This window comes from Condylura cristata, unplaced genomic scaffold (assembly GCF_000260355.1).
Source record: "Condylura cristata isolate star-nosed mole 26May11 unplaced genomic scaffold, ConCri1.0 scaffold00014, whole genome shotgun sequence".
Lineage (NCBI taxonomy): Eukaryota > Metazoa > Chordata > Mammalia > Eulipotyphla > Talpidae > Condylura > Condylura cristata.
Window position 1 is genome coordinate 13,553,227 of NW_004567115.1, and position 24,437 is coordinate 13,577,663.

Below are 24,437 nucleotides of genomic sequence, written 5' to 3' on the forward strand. Positions count from 1 at the left end.
CTCCCCTCAGCAGTGTACTTCATCTATCTGCCTGTTCTGCTCCCCACTCTGTCTCTGCCTCTCACCACCCCTGAGCCTCTGGCCTGTACTCCAGTTCTCTATGCACAAATAAATAAATCTTAAAAAAAAAAAATGGAGTTTTACTAGTCCTTATCTCTAAATTTCCTTTCAGTTTGATTCAGACACACACCACATTTGGGTAGGGTTGTTCAGTGTTTTGTAGTAATGATTCTAAGTAAGTAACATTGTCTATGAAAAATTTCATTCCTTTTTCTATATTTTCATTCTTTGTTTGTTAGTGTCAATTTTAATAAGTAGGGTGTGGGTGTCGCAGTTATATTTATAACTTTTTTCTTTAATAATTGGAAAGGAGAAAAAAATAGAATTATATACTATTTATTACGTGCACTTGAAATATGTCTGCAACATACTAGAAACACTACATACTACAGGTCATCAGGCTCATGGATCCTCTTAGGTTTAAAAGGTTACTGAGCACCACATATAGTTAATAGAGATCCAGCACTGCATTTTCATTATCATCGGGTTGCATTATCTATTTGGTTAATTAAAAATCAGTATCTTAAGCACACACTTAGCTCTCATTAGAGTGGAACAAGTTGCAAAAAGTGAAAACAATATATAAATCTACATACATAGACAGAGATCTCTGTGTAGTATTTTAAACTTATGTAAAGCAGATGCAAATGGGACACTTCTGAGATTAGAAGTCACCTGAGGGTCTTGAATAGCTCAGCATGAGATTCTCATAGAATTGCTGCATCATGTTTAAAGAATCATTCCAGCATGTAATCAAGGATAAAGTCTAATATTCACTCAATTAAACAATCTAATATTAATTGATGGAGTGAGATTTGAAGTGTGAGCATGTGTAAAGGGTGAATCACTAGCAAAGACAAAACTCTGCAAGAGAGTGACTCATGAGAAATGGCACCTGTCCATCATTAGATTATCAAGTGGCACGAACATGGGAAAGAGAGAGGGTCAGGGCACTACTGAAAATAGGAGGCACAATAGATGTAAGATGCATTTACCTTCTTGAATTGTGAAAACGATCTTCTTCTTATATTTATATACAGACATTCAGAGACAACCTCACCATTTTAATGTTTTAAATAATCTTATTAACAATGTTGCGCACCAATTCATATGAACACTACTGATAATTTCCCAGGATACTTTGTATTTTTAAAGATACCTGACAATGGAAACTGAAAAACACACTATCAACTTACTATGGTTTACAAAAATTTTTCTTTAATTTTGATAGGACAGGTTTATCAGTAAAAGGAAACAAGGAAACAAGAGGTAAGCTACAGGTGGGAAGAGAGCTGCTGCTGAGGCTGCTGCTGATTTTGAAAGGAAAATATCTGTTATAAGAGATTCTTGAATAGACATAGGTGAGAAGTCTTGGGGCAAGAACTATGTGTGGCATTTTTGTTTTAGTTATCAATGCAATTCCCATGATTTTTCTACCAATTTGTATACTGGCATCATATTCTTAATTATTTAACATCATATTTTTTTATTCATAAGTCATGCTTCTTTTCTGTTTTTAAAAACAACCATCTTCATTCCTCTCACCTTAAACTTTGGCACTACTGAACAATTTGGACTGGATAATTCTTTGATATCGGCAGTCTTCTATGCATTAGATGTGTCTCAGCATCTTTAGATGTTTAGATGTTTCCAACACAACACCACTAGTAAACCCAGTAGCTGTGACAATAAAATGTGTCTTTAGACATTGTAAAATTTCTCTGAGAGGTAAAATATTCCCTATTGAGAAGCCTAGCCAGAATGAACTGTGACCTAATTTTTCTAATTAAGTAGTAAATGTCATTAGCAATTTTAATTGACATTGTATTGATTCAGTAAATATAAGTGTAAAGAATAGTCTTGACAACATCCATTATTTTTCACCAATATATTTTGGTATTAACAGTGAATTTGTAGCCCTGCATTCTTAGGGCTCTATGGACTATGGACTTGCTCCCCCCCCCCCCACCATGTATTGTCCATTGATATTGGTTCCATTTCCACTGTATGACATTCTACTTTCTGGCCTCTTGTCCATGGAAGGTTAGAAAGGTTAGTTATCATAATCTGTAACATGTTTTATGATTGTATATAATTATATACTTGTGTGTTTCTGTGTGTGTGTCTATGTGGGCATAAAGTTGCATATTTAGGAAAGGCTAAATATGATTTCTTTTGAAACAAAAAGAGAACACAACATTTCCAAAAATTCTCTGTAAGTAATAAGAGAAAGATTCAGCTATGTAAAAACATTGCAAAACTGGAAATGGTAAACTTATAGGACATACCATTGGTTTTGTGGCTACCAGACAACCATATTGGTAAATATTCTCTGAATAACCATTTGATAGAACAACAAATGTCTCATGTGTCAGATGTGTTGTGCTCCATAGGAAGAAAGAGCTCTACAGAGACCACTGTAATCTATTTTCCCAGTTTTTCTTTTTCTTTGACCTTTGGTTATCAAGAGTTAAATTAGCTACTGGTAAAAAGTAAATCTTTAAGAAAAAAAGTGAAAGTAAATTTGAGATCAAGTAAAACTTCTATATTCCCATTCAAAAATATTTTTTGTGTTTCATATACTGTAGCCCTATAATAAATACTAAAGGTCATATAAATGTTAATACAATGTTTTTGGGAATCCTTCCTTGGTGGCTACCACTACATGTATTAGTCTGAGTATATTCATACTTGATAGAGGCTTATGTCTTGTTATGTCCCCAAGCAAAATAAGGCACATACACCTTCAGAATAAACAACATTGATATATTTTCTATTTTAAAATCTTCATAATCTTTATTCTTATATGTTACATAAACATAGGAATGTTTTAAAAGTGTGACCTGAGTTAAAATATTTTCATAAGATTTACTGAGACAGTGAATTTTATAAATTGAATGCATATCTGCATCATCAAAATACTAAATTTATACATATGTAAAAGTATCTTTAACTATAAACAATTTAACTGACATATAGATGAATCCAAAGTAATAGAAAAAAACATATCTTTAAAGGGGAAATCTAGAATGTCTGAGAAGGTGCAAAAACACAGATATATATTGGTAGAAAAGTAAGTTCTTTAGCAACAACTTTTTATATTGGTATAAAACACATTTTGTGAAGTGGGTCTTAGTATCTGAATAGTGAAAATTGGTCCTCATGTTGTAAATTTTTACAGCTATGAGTTGTAAGAGTTATAGATGGTCAGATTCTGTAAACTAAAATTATCTTCTAAAGTGGAGGATTTATTCATCCTTATTACATTTACTCAGGTTGCCACCATATATAAAATAGTGTATGAATCCATTTAACTCACTTTCCTTGCTTTTGAAAGTGAGCAGAATACTTCAGCAACAAAAGCAAATTGGTTTGGAGAGAGCAAAGCAAAGAAAAAAATCTCTCTGGAGTACAGTATCATCTCTTACAAAAGAATTCATTTGATTTTAGTGATAATAAACAACAGACACTTAAAGAACAATTCAATTCTGGCAAAGAAGAAAGTAACTTCAAAGAAATAGGATTAATTTCTAAACATATTCCTTTTATAAAACACCGTGCCAGCTCTATAATTTGTTATGTTTTGGTTGGTTTCAGAAGAGATGATATTATATTCTGAGACAATTTAAATGGGCACAGGAGTGTATTTTAAGCTTTTTTTGTAATCTAAAACAAAATAGGTGACTAGCTCTGTGCCCTGTGTTGAGGAATGCAGAGTTGGTATGTTAAATTGAAATTATTTAGACTGTGAACAGCTGAATAAAGAGGCACAAGCCAGCCAGCTCCCGTAACATCAAAGTTATCACTTTGGAGGCATATAAAATTTCATATACCTATAGAAGATATAATTTTAATATACTGACATAAAGGAAGAAATTCACAAGGGTAAATTAGTAAGTCAGGAGATTTATTGCTTACAGATTCCCCAAGTGGGAAAAGCAAGTGACCTGGGAGTAGGGCAGTTGACTGTCCTAGCTCATGGGTAACCTCAAGAAAGAGAGCACCTGTTCTTGCAACAGAGGTTACTAACTTTTGGGGGATTGACACTATGTAGTTATTTTAAAAGGCACCCTGAAAAAGTAAAATTGGAACTGATGACAAGAAACATGAACTTGGGTCCTTATCTGAGTGTCCAGATGTGGTGGTGTGCAGACTTACCACACTGTGAAACACGGAGGCAGCAACTCAAAAGAGCGATCTTATCATATACATCACTGCGTCCAAGTTGCAGCAATATTTTAAATAGGGTACTTGATTAAATGATCTATTCCAATGAATTATGCCAAAGTATGTCATCTTTATTCCATAATTATATCATTCCTTGAAAATTTCTGTATACTCAAAATTTAAGGTAATGACTTGAAGAGGATGGGGAAGTTCATAAATTCAATTTTAAGCTCTGCCTGCATTCTTTCCATTTGATACAATTAATTTTTGAATTAAGGTCCATGGATGTTGTTAACTTTCCTTAGGGCATTTTTATTAATCAATTGCTTTCATTTTTAAATTGAGGCAACGATGTTTTGAATATTATATGTTTCAGATGTACAACATTATAAACTAACATCTGTATTCACTTCAATGATATTACCTCAAAAAGTCTAGTTTCTCTCCATATCTTAAAATTGACCCCCACCTCATTAATTGCTTTAACAAAAGTACAAATACTATTCTGAATGGGGAGAGAATAAATACGAAAAATAAAATAAAACAAAACAAAAAACCCAACTTCTCGAGACCCTGTTACCATATCTGATGTTTTGAAGTATATAGAAAGTGTATGAGGTGCAGTCATTTTCTAACCCCTAAGAATAGATTTATTTTTCCCACATATTAGTTGACAGATTAAATTATTGCTTTTAATGTATAATGCCATATCCCTTTTCTAAATAATATGTATTTTTTAGTCTAGGTTTTCTTATGATTACACCATCATGGCATCAGTTGAAGTCAGAGGACGTCAGGGACATTTTAGTAGTAGTAGTATTTTATTAATACAGTCAAACAAAATGAACTAATCAACTGAAATACCATATTTCTCTCTCCATGAACTAAACCCTTAGGCTGTGAAAAATTTAGAGAGACAGATAATCACAATGCTTTAATAATAAATAAGATTAATCTGTAAGAACAGGATTTCTTTATAATTAATATATACCCTCTAAACATTTATTTTAAACAGTGTAGATATTTATTTTCTAAGCTTCTATATGGTAATATTTCCATCATTTTGATTAATCCACATCCATCCTCAGTTGTGTATTTATACACATAACCCTTACAAGACATCAAAAATGGGGAAGTAGTGTTAATTCCTTAAAAGAGAAAATTTATTAAACCACATAAGAAAAAATAGACTTTCTGATTAGGCATATATATATTAAAGAAATTAAATCAATAATTAATAACCTTCTATAACAGATATCACCAGATGAAAATGGGTTTACTTGTGAATTCTATTAAATATTTAAGTCAATATTTAAGTGGACAGGATGATTAGGTGAAGTACAGTATTTTTATATTATGATAATGATGAATCCATGTTATACATTTATTCAAACTCATAGAATGCTTAACATCAAGAATGAATAATTGTGTAAACATTGGATTTAGCTGACAATTATGTATCAATGTAGTCTAATAGTTGTAGGAAATGTATTACACTGGTGAAGTTTGCTGAGAATGGAGTCTGTGCACTTATGAGTTGAAATCTGTACCTTTCTCTTAATTTTCTGTGAACCTAAAGTTAGTTAAAAATAGGGTTGCTGGCCCTCCCTGGTGGCGCAGCGGGTTAAAGCACTGCACTGAAAAACTAAAGCCACTTCTGCATGAGTTCAATCCCTCATCCCCGCCCACCCGGGAGGTGACCACATGGAGAGGCAGACCTCTCCTGACCCGCCCGCTGCTCCCCTCAGCAGTGTACTTCGTCGATCTGTCTTCCTGCTCTGTCTCTGGTGAATCCTCTCACCCTCTGCATCTCTGGCTGTACCCCAGTTCTGTACGAATAAATAAATAAATAAATCTTTAAAAAAAAATAGGGTTGCTAAAACCCCCAATAATAATAGTGCATTCATTGCTTCAAGTAGCATTTATAACTTAGTTTCAGTAATGTTGTAAACATTATCCCAAATAGTCTACTGTTTGTTAGATGTTTCATTTCATACCTGATCCCACTGAATTTCTCAGAAATCCTATGATACACTCCTAATTTTAATGAATGAACAAATTCAAAATAGTTCACTTGATTTCTCTAGATCACCAAATCAGATCAGCTGATAAATTTGTATATCAGCTTATATATTTTACCAACCTATATTTTTTCAAGATAGTTATTTTAATTATCTCAAGAGAAAACAAAGGATAGATAACAAAGAAGGAAATAATTATTTCCTTTAAAATTATATTTTCCCTTTATGTTGTGAGTATATATTTCACAAATGGCTAAATTAGATCTAGATTAATAATAATATAAACATGTTTGTGAGTTTAATTGGAAAAAAATAATAGTCATAGGGGAAACTCAAAAGTCTGAAGTTAGCTGTGATATTGAACCGTGAATCAGAAAAATAGTAAAATGTAAATATAAAAATGTCCCAAAGTGAATTATTTTTCAAAATAAAATAAAATCTCAAGTCATAGATACTATTGTGTCTTCACATCATAGAAAAAAACAAAAACAAATACCGCAAACTACTATAATACAGTGTGCTGGCTGATGAATACTTTTTTTTTAAAGATTTATTTATTTGTGCATACAGAACTGGGGTACAGGCCAGAGACTCAGGGGTGGCGAAAGACTTCACCAGAGACAGAGTGGGGAGCAGAACAGGCAGATCGATGAAGTACACTGCTCAGGGGAGCAGCGGGAGGGTCAGGAGAGGTCTGCCACGCCATGTGGTCACCTCCAGGGCAGGCGGGAATCGAACACATGCGGAAGTGGTTTCAGCTTCTTAGTGCAGTGCTTTAACCCGCTGCGCCACCAGGGAGGGCCCTGATGAATACTTTTTTTAAAAAAAAGATTTATTTATTTATGCATACAAGAACTGTTGTGTAGGCCAGAGGTGAGGGGTGAGTGAGAAGTTTCATCAGAGACAGAATGGGGAGCAGAAAAGATGGAATGACTGAAATACACTGCTGAGGGGAGCAGTGGGTGAACCTGGTCTGCTGTACCTTGTGGGTCACCTCCCTGAACAGGGATTGAACTCAGAGGCAGAGTGATTGTGGTGACTGTGCTGAGACTTAACCCCTAGGCTACCTGGCCTGAAATAGAAATTTTGATGCTGAATGTCAGTGGTTTCTGAGGATCATTGCTAAATTCCTTTTCTATTATTCAGATTACAAAACAGAACAGAAAACATTATTCATTCACTGGCTTAGAGATGGTTAGCAAAACTGAAAACCCATATCTTTTGTGGGTCAAATACAAAAATTATCAATTGGAAAGTGACCTCTGCTAAACGATATTGAGAAATTATCATCGTAACTATAGTTAGAAAATCAAAATGATGTTCAAAATTAGAGCTAATATTTTAAAATCTTAGATATCTTTATTAATGTTGACTATTTTAACAACTCGTTAGAAAGTTATTTGAAACATCTGATATACAAATTTCGATTAATGTGTTTTCCTCTAGGTTTGTTCATTTCTATATGAGAGCCCTATTATGTGTAGGAGATGAATGTGATTGACAGGTTTCAGATGTTGTTATTAGCACACATGGTCATAATAATCAGCTTGAGTTCTAAATGTTGTGATTAGTTAATCTTTGGATTAACAAGGTTGACTGTGACAGCACAGTTCAGTACTGGGTAGATCAATTTTACACATGAGTGCAAGACACTGATTCAACAATAGCTGAATTATAAAGGAAGTAGTAATTGTTGAATATGTATTTTGCACATAGTTCAATATAGCATTATATCCAAAATAAAATTCAGGAGGATGTCTAACCTATTTCAAATTTCTCATTTTAAATTTACTTTAGTAAGTTATTTTAAAGTTCAGAATCACATGCGTCTTGGTGCATCTTGTGTTATTCTTATTCTGTACAAAAGTATTTTGTATTTTTAAAATTAGTAGTAGTCATAATCAGAATATATAAGGAATTTTTAATACCCTTCCAGTTTTCCATTAAATACTTTTTAATACTTCTTTTAATGTAGTCATTAAATGAGGTACAATTTTAGCAAATAAGGGTTAACTCAGTTTGCTCAGTAAACTTGTCTTCTGATATTATTTGGAATGGAATGAAAAAGGCAATCAATCACTCAAAACTACTGCCTGTCTAAACTATCTAACATAAAATGAATAAAAGAGGTATCATATTATATATGCTTTCAAGGATAAATTCGATTCCATTTTTCATAGAAGCTAGTACTTTAAAGAAATATACTATTAGATATGGAGTGTAGTATTTCAATATAAATTGAGGTATGAAAAAGGTCAGAAACAAAGAACAAAAATGTAGGTAAGAAAGAAGGGTGATTAGAATAAAAAGTTAGTAAAGACATCTGTACATGACCTTTCCTCTGTAACATATTCAGTCATTATTTACTTAGACATTTGCTCATCATTCATTGCTATTAGAAGATGAATGTTTTACTTATCAAAATAAAAATTTAAGGTTGACTCATTAACATTTTATTATGTAATCCTTTAAAAGTACAGCGCTTACCACTTGGTCATGTTTTATAAGTGTATATCAACAATAATAAAATGTCTTGGTTTCAGAATGTCAGACATTTTAGAAAGCACTCTAAAGAGTGTAATTTTGGTTCAAATGCTGTATGGAATTATAGATGACATGGAGCAACTGAATGGAGCTGACATAATGATTCAGATGTAAGATTATTTATTTGAGGGTAACAGTGGTAATTATTCTATAACTTAATAAGTAAATAGAAAGTAAAGGTCATTTTAAGGCACAGAATAGAGCAATGGAGTGAGTCTAAACTTAATATAGCCAATTAGTATATATGTGTGTACATAGATGTCAGTATGTGTGTGTGTGTGTGTGTGTATAAACATATATGAGTATGTAGATGAAATTGTTGAATCAATTCTATAGATATGCATAAATATAAATTTATTAATTCATTCAATTTATGTATTCAGTAATATACATATCCCAAAAACTTTACAAGCTGAGAATACAGCGATGACCAAAAATATCAAAACATCTGTTCTTACTGCTTTTATAGAATTTGTATACTAGTGACACAGATAGTAAGGTAAATGAGAAAAATATCATATATATATATATTAGCAAGTAATTAATAATAGGGAGAAAATAGAAGTGAGGAGAAAGTAAAGAATATTGAAAATGTTGTTAAACTTTAGTTATATATTCACTTTCAATTGCTATAACAAATTGTGACAAATGTAGTTTAGTAGTTTATTGTAGAAATATATTATTTTTCCCATTCTGTAGGTCCATATATGGGCTTCTCAACACTGTGTTACATTAGTCCTAGTAGAATAAAACCAAGAGATGGACTGTAATGCAGTGCATTTTGGACGCTCTAAGTGAGAATTTGTTTTCTTTCCTTTTCTATTTTCTACAAGCCTTCCACATTCCTTAGCCTTAGCCTTCTTCCACTGTATTAAAAACTAGCCAGGCCCTCCCTGGTGGCGCAGCGGGTTAAAGCACAGCACTGAGAAGCTAAAGCCACTTCCGCATGAGTTCGATTCCCGCCTGCCCCGGAGGTGCCACATGGTGTGGCAGACCTCTCCTGACCCGCCCACTGCTCCCCTCAGCAGTGTACTTTGTCAATCTGCCTGTTCTGCTCTTCTCTCTGTCTCTGGTGAATCCTCTCACCCTCCACATCTCTGGCTTGTACCCCAGTTCCAAATGAATAAATAAATAAATCTTTAAAAAAAAACAAAACAAAAAAACTAGCCAATGTTGCATGATTAAGAACCTTTAAGAAAACTTCACTCACATTTGAGAAATATCTAAATGAAATGACATAGCTATTTGAGAAGGAGCATTAAAGTCAGTGGCATAGAGAGAAAACAAGTGGAAAAGCCCTGAGTTGGGAATGTGCCTAGTATTTTCCAGAAATAGTAAGTTGGATAGTATCACTGGAAGAGAGAACTCAGGAGAGGGAGAGAAGTAGTAATGAGAGGTCTCCCCAGAATTGGTAACATCCTAAAATATAGCCTGGGTCTCTGGTGTGACCTGCTTGCCTTCCAAGGAAACCACATTCTCCACACCACCTGGGGAAAATGGAAATTAATGGCAAACTTTGGAAGTGAACTAGTATCTTAACAACAAAAAATGACTTTTATAGTAAGATTAAAAAGCTGTAGAGAATGATAAGCAAAAATTAACATTCTGACACATATTTTAAGAAGATTATCCTATTTATAGAGAGACAGAATCAAAAGAAGACCAGGAGATATAGCCACAATCTATAAAAGTTGATGGTAGCTTGGTAAAAAATGGCAGTGAGGTAGGAAGAGATAACTAGTTGAATTCAGTCTCTGTGTCAAAGGCATACTGGCAGAATTTGCTGGGGTGTGCTGCTGGAGTAAAATAAAGTTATAAGTAAATTTCCAAAGTGTCTTTGGATTTAGCATATGGAAATATTCATTCACCATATTGAGATGGGTAAGATAAGAATAATAGAGGGGTTTGTTTTTACTTTTATTGTTAAGTAATATTAAAGTTAATCTGGAACAGGTGATTGTTAACTATACAAATTAAGATGGCTAGTAAGGATTAGAGTGTATGAAGTTAAAGTTTGGGGGGGATAGAAGTAGTCATAAGTAACAATAGTAATAATTGCATGGTTTCAAAGCCTTGGAGTTGATTAAGTCACTCTACTATGAATTTGTGAAAGTCAGAGAAGATTCAAGAACACTCCAAACAGAGGTCAGGGGAAGCTGGACAAACCCACAAAAAAACACTGGACAGAAATGACAGAGAGGCAGGAAGAGAATCAGAGAATAGAGTTCTGATCACTAGGACAGGAAGTGGTTGCAGGAGGGTGAGGCTCACTATTATCATATCATTATTTGTTGAAAAAGTGTGAAGCTGAGAAAGACCCCTCAGTGTAATGATGTTAGGGGCTTTTGTTAATAAGAACAACTGCAGTGTGAGGTATAATTGTCATTGGTGTGACAATAAAAAGAAGTGATACAAATCAGACAGCAAATAAAGGTAACTCCTTGTATATATTTTGTTCTGAAAGTACATTAAACAGAAATTGGAGGTGCAGTTAAATAAAATGTCATATTTCTGAGACAAAAAAGTTATTTAATATTTTTATGGAGTATCAGATCTAGTGTTCAAATATGTAGGTCGGCATGTATCTTTTTTCAGGTGTTATCTATTTTCTGAATCTAGATCTGCATCATCCTCTTACCTAATTACAAGTATATTGGAGTTACACATTTTAAAGAAGTATAGATTTTAACGATCCCTTTCTGTCATGAATTCAGTGAGTTGGTTTTGCCTTTTAAGGAATACACTTGCAGCACTGGACACTCACTGCAGTGCATCCTTAAGCATAAGTTATGGTGTGCCTCTAAATTTCCATCATAATATATTCCCACTGTTCTGTTTTTGCTTACAAAGATCTTAGTGTCACTTTATCTAATTGAAATCAAATGATGTTATTTACCTCTTAGTGATGCAGAAAAAATTGCATTTGTAAGCTATTGTTATTCAGATTGAATTCTCTTATATAATTCTAGCTGTCTATAGTGCAGAACGTTTTACATATAAATTTGGAACAAGTGCTAAGTTGTGACATCTCCTCTACCAGACCAGTAATAGAGGAGATATGGTAGCTGATCTGTAATTGATGATGTGCAGGGAATTATTGTTTTCCAGTGATACAGGATTTCAACAAATTATCCTGAGTGTGAAAGCACTTATATTTTCATCATATTGGTACATATATTATCTTCACTTACCATAGTATATTTAGTAAATTAACTGAGTGAATACTAAGACAACAATAATGCATAATGGTTTTTGTCTTTAGCAGCATTCTATGATAACTTTCGGAGTTTTAAAAATGTTAACATGTGGGTCCTCCTTGATGACGCAGCAGGTTAAAGCACAGCACTAAGAAGCTAAAGCCACTTCAGCATGAGTTCCATCCCCGTCCAGAGGTGATCCACATGGCATGGCAGACCTCTCCTGACCTGCCTGCTGCTCCCCTCAGCAGTGTATTTGGTCAGTCGTCAATCGGTCTGTTCTACTCCCCACTCTGTCTCTGGTGAATCTTTTTACTACTCCTGCAGCTCTGGGCTGTACCCCAGTTCTGTATGCATAAATAAGTAAATCTTTAAAAAAAATGTTAACATATACACTTTGGAAAATAATTTAGAAAAGTGCCTATAAAATTAACTTGATTATGAAGAAGGTGCTAGTTATTGACTAACCCGATGACTAAAGCAGTCTTGGATTTATTTTCAATCTAATATGATGTCTGCTGCTACCCTGAAATTATGGAGTATCTGGGGACTTTGATTTGATACAGTTTCATGTAAATTACTTGCCTTCTCAACTAGGTGATCATGGTTATCTTGTTTCTTTTCTTTTTTTTTTTTTTAAGATTTATTTATTCATACAGAACTGGGGTACAGGCCAGAGATGCGGAGGGTGAGAGGATTCACCAGAGACAGAGTGGGGTGCAGAACAGGCAGATCGACAAAGTACACTGCTGAGGGGAGCAGCGGGCGGGTCAGGAGCGGTCTGCCACGTCATGTGGATCTCCTCTGGGGCAGGTGGGAATCGAACTCATGAGGAAGTGGCTTAAGCTTCTTAGTGCAGTGCTTTAACCTGCTGCACCACCAGGGAGGGCCTATCTTGTTTCTTAAAGGTTAAAAAGTCCTGCAAAACCCAATAAAACTGAGGAAGTAAATGGCATTTGTCTTTATATTAAGTGCCTTATTTCCTTGCCTTATGGTTGGAACAAAAGTAAGTCTAAGTGGATTTTACCTTTAGTTTTAGAATGTTCTGTTAGATAACAGATGACACCAAATGTCTCCCATGGCTCCATTACACTTTTGCTGTTCATTCCATTTGCATCTGAGTCTGGCTAAGTGACTTGATTAAGTCAGTGGGACATTAACAGAAGTAATAAAAGGAGAGGTCCACAGTCACTAACCCTCTCTTACTGCTGAGGAGCCTCACTATGAGAATGAGGTGCCATGTGGATCCCACCAACCTCAGTGAACAAGTGAAGCCATTTTAGTACAAGAAACCATCCTCAGTCAGTCAAGATAAAAAGAATCACCACATGAATCCGCAGAATGTGAGAAAGAATCCCTGGTTGTTGTTTTAAATCACCATGTTTTGATAGGGTGTTATGTAGCAAAAGCTAACGTGACTATATTTTAAGATGAAATGGAGTTCTATAATGCAGTATACATATTTTATCTCCAATCTGTAAAATCATCTATCTGACTTTGTGCTTTGACTTCTAGTTATTTTAGATTCTGAAAGATTTATACTAGATGAAAAATTCAAAACCCTTGATCAGCCCCTTTGCTCTCATCATAGTTACAGACCCAATCCTGATTTCTTAGCTGAGGTTAACATCTGCTTTTCCCGTGGTAATTGTCTGTATTAGAAACAGTTTATTTTTGACTTTTTTTTTTTGAATAAACTTCTATCTGTGGATGATTTTAGTGTAAGCCTTTTCCCCCAATAATGGCTCCATGTCCTTCTTGTAGTAAGAAAAGATAAAGTATTGTTGGACTTAGCTGATCACCATTCTCTGTTCAATCCTGCTGCTCCCCCTCACAGCATACTGATTCCTAATAAATACCTTGCCCCCAAACTCAATTTTAGCATTGACTTCCAATGAAAGGAGGTATGACAATGAGGCCAATGTATATTTGAGTGTCATTTCTAGAAGTTTTGTTTGACTGTATCCTCCATATACAGGCTACTTTACAAGTCATATAATTTATTCTAAGGAAATCATATGAAATGTGTTTATAAAATTAAGTTACATATGCAAAAATGTTCATTGTATTATAAATGAAAATGATGTTTAAATAATTTACCATTGGGGGCTGATGAGTACAGTTAAGAAAAGTGTTCTAACTATGTATATTTATTTACTTATAAAAGGAGCTTACTATACAACATAAAGTGAAAAAGTTGGTGTGATAATAGTGTGTATAGAATAAATGCAATTATTTTAACATATGTATATTATATAAAATTGATACAGCTTATGGAATTTTGATGCTATATTTATGATATTATTCGTATATTTTGGGTCTACATAAATTTTGTATGTGATGTGTAGCCACAGAATTTATGGAAAATAATTGAAGAGAAAATAATAAGGAATATATCATCAAATGTTCTATTGTTTTTAGTGGTAGTATAAATTACTAGAGTTTTCTGTGTGATATTCTGTAATTTTTAATTACATATATTTAACCACACTTTCATTTTCACATTGCCAAATTTGCTTATTTGAATTTGCTTTGCTAGTCACAGGGGTATGTATATGTGTGTGAGTGAATCTATAAAATTTATTTTCTTGGGCTATTCCCACCTGTTTTGATCCTTCTCTCTCATCTTCTCTAGTTGAATGTCTCCAATTTATAGACTGCCTGCTAGTTTTGTCTTTCTTTTTATTTTTTCTTTATCCTTGGTGTTTTTTCCCCTATGTTCTACTTATACATTTGAAAATATCTGATTTTTTTCTCTTTCCTTCTGACTTATTTCACTGAGCATAATCCCTTCCAGCTCCATCCATGTTGCTGTGAATGGCATGAGGTTAGCTTTTTGATTGCTGAAAAGTATTCCATTGTGTGCATAGACCACATCTTCTTGATCCAGTCATGTGGTCTGGGACATTTAGTTTGTTTCCATAGCTTAGCTATTGTAAATAGCGCAGGTTTCCTTTCAAATTAATGTTTTTGTGTGCTTTGGGTAGATTTCTAGGAGTAGAATTCCTGGGTCATGTGGTAGTTCCATGTTAAGTAGTTGAGGAAGCCCCACACAACTTTCCATAGTGGTTGTACCAGTTTGCATTCCCACCACCAGTTTAGCAGTATAGGAGAGTTCTTTTTCCTCCACACCCTCATCAGCATTTTTGTTGCCAGTTTTCAGTTCATAGGTGTCTTGTGGCTATAATTCTCCTCTACCTGAGAGGAGAATGAATGGTGATGTAAAAAGTATATGTTAAAAAAAAAAAAAGAATGAAGGCTCAAATCTATAAAAGTTCATGATTGATTTGAAAAATAAAATAATGCAAGAAAGATATATTAAAAACAAACTTATTTTCTATTATTAAAAAAAGTAACTAACCAAAAAAGTGTTTCTGGTTGAGGTTGCTTTTCATGTTATCAGAAAGGTGAGAATTTTGGTAATGTGTTTAATATATGGTGTAATCAAGTGCTGTCTTTTTGAAGAGTAATTACTATAATGTATCATTAAAGCTTCATACTTTGACTTAGTACACTAACAATAGGTTTTTTGAACAAAGGTAGTTTGAGTACTCATTAAGGTAGTGCTTTTCTAAGTGTAAGGACCACTACAAAGAGTAAATAAAATATTCTTAAAAACTACTTAATTTTTACTTGGAACAGCCATTAAAATATATAAAAAGGTAATTTGCTTTTTATTGTAAAGCAATGCTAAAAAACCAAATTTCCTGAAATCTTCTAGGAATCAAGATAACTTTTTATTTTGGTATAAGCTTTTGTGTTTTATCTGGTTTTCTTAATTAAAAACAGAGAATCACATTGAAGCCATATAATATTTGACAGCTTTAAAAATGTATATTCTGCTTTTTGATTATATTCAGGAAGGCAGATTTTTTCCTAAAAACATATAAGAATTTTTCATATTAATCTTTATTGTTCAGTAAATATGAAAATAAATGCAATCATGTCATCTTCAATGAATGATTTTGTGGCTGTGTTTCATTTATCATCTTCACTGAAGCATTGTATGAATATGCATAATCCTGCTTACTTTACTGAATTTTTACAGTGTAATTTTACAAGTAGATGAAAAATGCTGTATTTAGATGGTTGGCTGAATTCCCAGTTTTGGTTTTATTTTGTTTTTGTTTTCTGAATTTTGATAGGATTATAGATTGATTAATTTTTTTCGACATATGCACTGCCTTTATATTTAATTTAGTATGTGTCATTTTTTATGTCTTTAGTGAATAATAGAATCATAGAATAATCTCAATTCTTTGCTTTTGATTGATAATCTAGAAAAATCCTTCATATATTAATAGATCTGCAATTATTTGCTTGCTTTCTGTTATTAGTGAAGAAAATAACATTTGGTGAGCTCTTTTGTGCTTTGCACAATGAGTACTTTGAATTTACTGTAAGTTTGTGTAGTTAATTTTTTTTTTCTTATTTAGACTTTAGACATGGTAGAAAATGAATTAGGATCCAAACTCAGGTAGTGTGACCTTAGAGCTCTCAGTATCATAGCCTTTTAACTTATTTTAAAGAGTAAAATGATAATATATATAAGCCTTTATTCATTTAACGCCATGTCCTATTTTTCAATCATCGTTCTCAAGAATTCAAGTCCTTATAAGAGAAATTCCTGGTATTAGTCTATTTTTTTCTCATAGGAAAAACCAATCAAAAGGTGACACAAGAAATAAATAAGTGGTTCAGGAAAATGCTAAATGCGTCAAAAAACTAACATAGTGGTCTGGGATTATGAGTTTTTATTATTGAAGGGATAATCAGGGGGGAGTTCTTAGGAAAAGAAACATTTGCTCAAATGTCTTTTTTTCAAGATTTATTTATTTCTGCCTACAGAACTAGGGTACAGGCCAAAGGTGCAGGGGCTGTGAGAGGATTCACCAGAGACAGAGTTGGGGGCAGAACAGGCTGACTGACAAAGTACACTGCTGAGGGGAGCAGTGGGTGGATCAGGAGAGGTCTGCCAACCCATATGGATCATCTAAGGGGCGGGGATCAAACTCATGCTGAAGTGGCTTTAGCTTCTTAGTTTTGTGCTTTAACTCTCTGCACCACCAGGTTGGGCCCTGTTCATATATCTTAAACGTTAAAGTGAGTCAATCATAAAAATCCAGGGAATTAGTATTCAAGGCAGAACAAAATATTTAAAGGCCTTCAAATACAAACAAAATCAGTGTTATAGAGGAATGTTATGAATTTCTTCTTATTATTTTGGTTAATCTCTTTCTGTTTAAGCTAAGACAGTGTTGCCAGAAGAGCCTAAATATCCACTGATATTTATTAAAATACATAATACCATTAAAAGTTTAGTATAAATTATCAAAACCAAGATAACTACACCTTAGGGTAAAGATGATTCCTTGAGATTATTTTAAAATATATAAATTTTTCATATATTAAAGTGATTTAGACTGGAATATATTTTCAATGGAGATAGAAAATTATTGAAAATACAGCTAAAATCCTCCATGCTTTTGTAGCATAGATCCTGAGAAACACAAGGGGGCAAATAAAGTGAGAGTATTTATTTTCTGTGGCACTTGAGAGAAGTGGTGAAATATGAATAGTCTAAACAGGAAAACACTTATTTCAACATTTTAATCTAGCTAAGAATAAAGTAAGCATTTTATTCTAGCTAAGAAAGGTAATTTGCATGTGCTGCTTAGATTGAGGTGGTTCCTTCAAGATTCTGCCCAATATACAAAGTAAGCCCCTTTCAGAAACTCATTTCTGACTACCTAAACATGTAACAAGACTCTCAGTCTAGCGCCTTCAACAGATTTTGCTTTTGCACTAAGTTGTTAACAAGCATTGTCTTTATTTTATCCATTCCCTCAGTTTACCAAATTTCTGTTAATAGTTTCTCTCTCCCTCATTTTTAATTTCCCACTTTTCTATTACTAATAAATATACCCTAAATTTCCAATTTTTTAAATCTTTAATTTTGCTACTACTAATTTAAAATGCTGAAAAATAGTCTAAGGAAATCAAACAGAAGGGGAATGTTAGAGAGCACATTACATTTTTTAAAAAAAGTAATTTAGAAAAACTTTCCATAGGAAGATATTCCTTAATTAAGTTTCTGAATGCCTTTATATTTGAATATTTGAGGGCCTCAAACTTAACAGGATTTATGAAAATAAATGTACCCTTTAATATAAATTAATACAAGTGTAATAGTGAAATTTGAATACCTGAATAGCTTCGTGTATCTCTCAAGTTGTTTTGGGAAAGCAAATGAACTTTGTCATCTCTTTATACTCTTATTTATATTTTTATTTTTTTCTAACTTTCCCAAATGTTGTAGTTCTTTACAAGGAGTAAAGATGGGGCTAATGTCCAAGATCTACAAAGAACTTGGAACCCTCAACAACAGGAAAACAAATCAATCAAAAAATAGATAGTAGAGTGAACTAGGCATTTCTTTAAAGAAATCACATAGCCAAGAGTCACATGAAAACTTCCTCATCATCACTTATCATCAGGGAAATGCAAAGCAAACCTCATGAGATACTATCTCAGAACTGTGAGAATGGCCCATATCAAAATGCTAGAAGCAGTAAGTGTCACTGAGGTGGTGGTGAAAAAGGAACCTTCAAATGATTTTGGTAGGAATGTAGTCTGGTCCAGTCTACAGTATGGAGGTTTCTCAAAATATTAATAATAGATCTACATATGATTTAGCAAGTCTGCTGCTAGCTATCTACTTGATGAATGAAAAAAAAAAACTGATCTGAAGGGATATATGCATTCCTTTATTAATGCAGCACTATTTACAATAGCCAAGTTATAGAAAATACCAATAACAAGATATAAAGAAGGTGTGGTATTTGTATACTATAAATGGTCAATAAATTCTTTTAGGTCATCAACTCCTCATTAAAAAGCTGGAAAAATATGGAAATAAAAATACCATTTTCGATCAGGAAGTTTTCAATAGCTATTTGTATAGATAGTGAAAAAAATAATAGGTACTTGAATAGTTTAAAAAAATAAAACATATACTGCCCTCATTGTATAATTTTTCTGGACGAGTTTAAGGTTAGACTTTGCATTGCAACTTTTATTTTGGCATACAAAGTTAAATTTTTTTCTATTCATGACATACTACTCATGTCTCAGAAGTATATTGTATACAAAATTAGGTATCTTTCTTGATATTAACTATCTGACAGAATTGGTTATAATGATATTGTTCTATTTTACCTTGCTATTTTCTCTTTTTACATATAAATTCTTTGAGGTCACCAGGGAATACACTACATAGGAAAGCCAATAATAAATTCAATTTCCAAATATCATGCAGCTTTTATATATGCATCCAAAAATTCATTATATTTGGCTTATATGAAGCCCATCCACATTTATTTAATATTTATATTCAATTCTCTGTAATTTTGGCCACTTGGTTTTAAAATGTGTGGGTGTCTTAATGAGGGCTACTTAGTAGTTCTCTTAGGTAAGAATGTTCTGGAAAAGTACCCTACCCCGATCTGCATTTAGCTCATGTGGAAAAGAATGAAAGTACTGCTTCACAAACAATATGAAAAAAATAGTCCTCTAGTAAATTCTAGAATGTTTAAATAAGTTTACATGGTATGTGTTGTGTCTATATCATGTGTATAATATATATGTACAAATAATGTACCTACATCAGACAAAGGAAACACATGCATATATCCATCCAGACTGAGGGGATTAAAAAGCCACTTAAGGGCCCTCCCTGGTGGCGCAGCGGGTTAAAGCACAGCACTGAGATGCTAAAGCCACTTCCGCATGAGTTCGCATGAGTTCGAATCCCGCCTGCCCCAGAGGTGACCACATGGTGTGGCAGACCTTTCCTGACCCGCCCGCTGCTCCCCTCAGCAGTGTACTTTGTTGATCTGTCTGCTCTGTACCCCACTCTGTCTCTGGTGAATCCTCTGACCCTCGGCATCTCTGGCCTGTACCCCAGTTATGTATACACAAATAAATAAATCTTTTTAAAAAAAATAAAAAAAAAAGCCACTTAAGAGGCATATGATTTTAATTAGAGAATTATCTTGGAACTGATTAACATGTTTGATTTACAAAAATTCATGTTATTTGGTGCATAGATATTAATGACTATTTTATCCTTATAACAAATTGCTATTCTTTGTGGCATCCTTCAAAAGTCTAAATTTAATTTGTATCTTAGAAAGCAACACTGTCTTCATTTATCTGTACTCCTGTTGTCCTTTTTATTTCTGTCTTTTGTGACTATTTTACTTTGTTTATGTCCTGGTATTGAGTTTTCTTTGGAGTCCAGTGTTTGAATTTATCTTTTTTTTTTTTTAAAGATTTATTTGTGCATACAGAACTAGGGTACAGGCCAGAGGCTCAGGGGCAGCGAGAGTCCTCACCAGAGACAGAGCCGGGAACAGAACAGGCAGATCGACGAAGTACACTGCTGAGAGGAGCAGTGGGCGGGTCAGGAGAGGTCTGCCATGCCATGTGGTCACCTCCGGGGCAGGCGGGAATCGAACTCATGCGGAAGCGGCTTTAGATTAGATTCTCAATGCTGTGCTTTAACCCGCTGCGCCACCAGGGAGGGCCTGAATTTATCTTTTAAGGAAATCTATAACACATTCTCTAGATAGTAGTCACTCAAAAGAAAAAAAAAATTGGTAAATATTAGGAAATAGCCTCTCAAATGCATATATGAGGTTTCAAGGAAGAGTTGAAAAACATCACAAGGGCTCTCAGGGAAGAAGGGAGCTGAATTTATAATGTGAAATAATTCTGCAACTGAAGAGTATGGGGGTACTTGATATTTGCATCCACAGCATTTGGTTTGTAGAGGCTAATCATTGTATGGGGCTAGGCCCTGAACTAGCACAAAATTGAAAATCAAAACTGACCCTGTTGGGGAGAAAGGGTGTCCTAAACAAACTCCACCAACAGGTTTTATGGACTCCACCCCCACCCCGAACTAGAGAGATCCAAGACACCAAGGACTACAAATTCCACAATGTAGTCACCAAGGAAGGATTGCTGGGACCTGAGGTGGAGCTAAGTAGTCAGTTTTTTTTTTTTTTTTAAAGATTTATTTATTTATTCATATGGAATTGGTGTACAGGCCAGAGATTGAGGGTGAGAAGATTCACTAGAGACAGAGTGGGGAGCAGAACAGGCAGATCGACGAAATACACTGCTGAGGGGAGCAGCGGGCGGGTCAGGAGAGGTCTGCCGCGCCATGTGGTCACCTCCCGGGCAGGCGGGAATCGAACTCATGCAGAAGTGGCTTTTAGCTTTGTGCAGCGCTTTAACCCGCTGTGCCACCAGGGAGGGCTGCCAGGTTTGTTTTATAACCAGACATGTGGGCCTTGATTTATTAGTGGCTTTCCACATGCTTTTGCAGTGACTAGAGAAACTGGTAGAATGCTATTTTACCAATTTACCTCTCTCTTTCTCCCTGCGTTATTCATGTACCTTTTTTGGTAAATAAGTTCTTTATTAATCTTTTTGTGTGTGCCTGCGGTTAACTCTCATTATAGTTCCTTTTAAGCTCACAGGTGAGACCCCACTTTCAGTCAATCAATTTCACTTTTGGGGTTACCCTGTAATGACACCAGTATCTAAGACTGAGATCATCAGTGAAAATAAAATCTTTAAACTACCCTGAAGTATTTAATGATGTGAACTAACTTAGACATTGGAAATAGATAAGGTTGCTATTTAAATTAAAATTCATTTGCCTTTTAGGAAATACAATTAAATACCTAAATAAAATATTATGTGATTACAAATAAATCATGTGGCAGAATTAATCTTCATCCTTCAGGATAGGGATTAGTAGCAGAACAAGAAATAAAGATAATATTTTAGGGTAACAATTATAGGAGGAAAAACAACCTACTCATTGAAATTATGTAAAAATATATTTTTTAACATTTAATAATTACAGGAAAAACTTAGCACATGAAATATTTAAAAGAATAATTTCCTTAAACAGAAAAATTCTTGGGTAAATCTCTGCAATAATTCTATACATTCATCTCTAATCCATACTTATGCTCAAATTTCCAAACATGTCATTTGTATACATCATCACTAATTTCACTTTAAATCTGATGTTGATTCATTTGGACTTTCTTTAACTATTACTCATTCTTTTACTCACATCATACCTGTAATGATCTCTACTTAGCTAAATGTAATTGTTGAGCCAGAGTCCACATTTTACCTATAAGCACATTTGACCAAAACGGCAATGTAACCATGTGAAATACTCCTCCTCTTCCTGTCTGTTCGGCCATGCCTCTTAAATTTACTTTGATGTTGTCTCATATTGTCCCTAACATTAAATGCTGGAATCCTTCAGTGCTCAGTTTTTTTACTTTGGGTATCTATTTACCTCAGCTTCTATATCCTTTCTTTGATCTGTCTAAATGCTGAAGATCTCAATTGGACTCATTGCAGTTATACCAAGTCATCCAACTGATTGTTCAATATTTAAACTTGAATGCTTTATAGGCATCTAAAATTTATCAAGTACATAAGGGAACCTCTGATATTCCTCCTCAAACCTGTTGTTGAACTGACTATTTTCCCAATTCATTTAGTCACAATCTCTTCTTTTCTGTTGCTCAGGTTCCTTGAATTCCACTTTCACCTACTGTTTTTTTTTTTTTTCACACCCTATGGCCAATCCTTCAGTAGAAACTTACAGTTCTTATAGCAAGACCAGTTGTCTTAAAAATAGATTCAACATTTCTCTTACTATTTCTCATAAATCTTATATAAGTTGCCATCAAATTTCATGTGCATATTTGCAAGAGTTTTCTGTTTGGTTTCTGTGTTTTTACCTTTGTCCCTTTATTCTAGTCTCATTGCAGCATAATGATATTGTTAAAACCTAGGTCATATATTATGTCATTCTGTGACACATCTTCCAACATTTTCATTCAGTGCAAAAGTCAGAATCTTCATTTTGGGTAATGATAGGTCTCTGGTCAGATGTTGGGTTCCACGAGGAGGATCCTTGTTGTTACTGATGATGTCATTTTTGGAGTTTGGGGTCCTTGGGTTCACTCTGGGGAAGGTTTCACCAGTGCTCCCTTTCGGCAGCACAATGCGAGTTCCCCAGGTGAGTTTCTCCATGAGGCAGAGACTCAGTTATATTTACAGAGTAGGTTTATTAGGGAAAAAGACAGAGGAGTAAAGGATCCTTGCATAGGCACAAGTGGGTAGGAAGAGCTGCCCTGAAAGGGACAGGTGTGCAGAGAGAGAGAGATCTGCATGGTTGCAGGCTGGTGGCCTCAGGAGAGCGGCCTCTGCTGAGGGAGGTCAAAACAGAGAGGTCCTGGCATGGTACAGGTCACCAGCAGCTAGGAAGCTGCTGCCCTGCAGAGGAAGAGAGTGGGTTGAAAGAAGCACCTGCAGAGACACAAGTGGGCAAGATGGCTGTGCCCAGCTAGTACAGAGACTGTACTGATGTAGTCCTTTTCTCTATGGGAGGTGCTCACTCCTTTGTGGAGTGGCCTATTTGCTGCTGATTTTGGATACCTATGTGAAATCTCACAATGGGCCCAATCTCTCTCTGTATCTTTACCCTCAGGTCTGTGCTTCCTATATTCTCTACAGCAGTCTGACATAGAAGTCTGATATGAGTCTCTGTGACTGGGCTAGTGGTCATGTTAGTTCCTTTTGCCCCCACCTCCTTGCATGAGTCGGATTTTAACCTTGTGATGCCTCCTATTCTTTTCCTCTATCAGTAATCTCTGAGAGAAATTTCATTAGGAGTTCAACTTTCAGTGCCACACAGAGTTTTCTAAGAAGACAAATTAGTTGTACCCAAAAAAGGGCAGATTTTTTAGAACAAAAAAAAAAAAAAAAAAGGATAAGATGCTTCCCCAACATAAAGGGGGAGAAAGAGCTATCCTTTGCTAGGGCAGAAATTGTTCTGATATGGTGTTCTTTTTTTGAGGGAGAGGTTCATTACTTTGGGGAATGGAAATCTATTGATAAATTTATTACTTCTGGGGCATGACTGGATTAATTTGCAGGGATGGGGGTGATTGGTGATTCTATAATGGTCATTAATCTCCATACCCCTATCTCCGGTCTGTATCTCCAGATACTTTCTATAGCGGGCCCCTCAGGATTTCCTGTGTCTAGGGATTTTTCATTTCTATACTGCTTTCATGACTAGGTTAGTCATTACTCCCCCAACTCTAGTTTCGGTCCTTCTGAAGCCTCCACCCCAAATATTCTACTTTGTTTTTAAATCTTTGAAATTTCCTGAGTAATGCAGGTATTTGTTATTTATTTAAATTTTTTTTTCTGTAAGATTTTTATTTATTTATGCATACAAATGGGGTACAAGCCAGAGGTGCAGGGGTGGTGAGAGGCTTCACCAGAGACAGAGTGGGGAACAGAACAGGCAGATCTACGAAGTACACTGCTGAGGGGA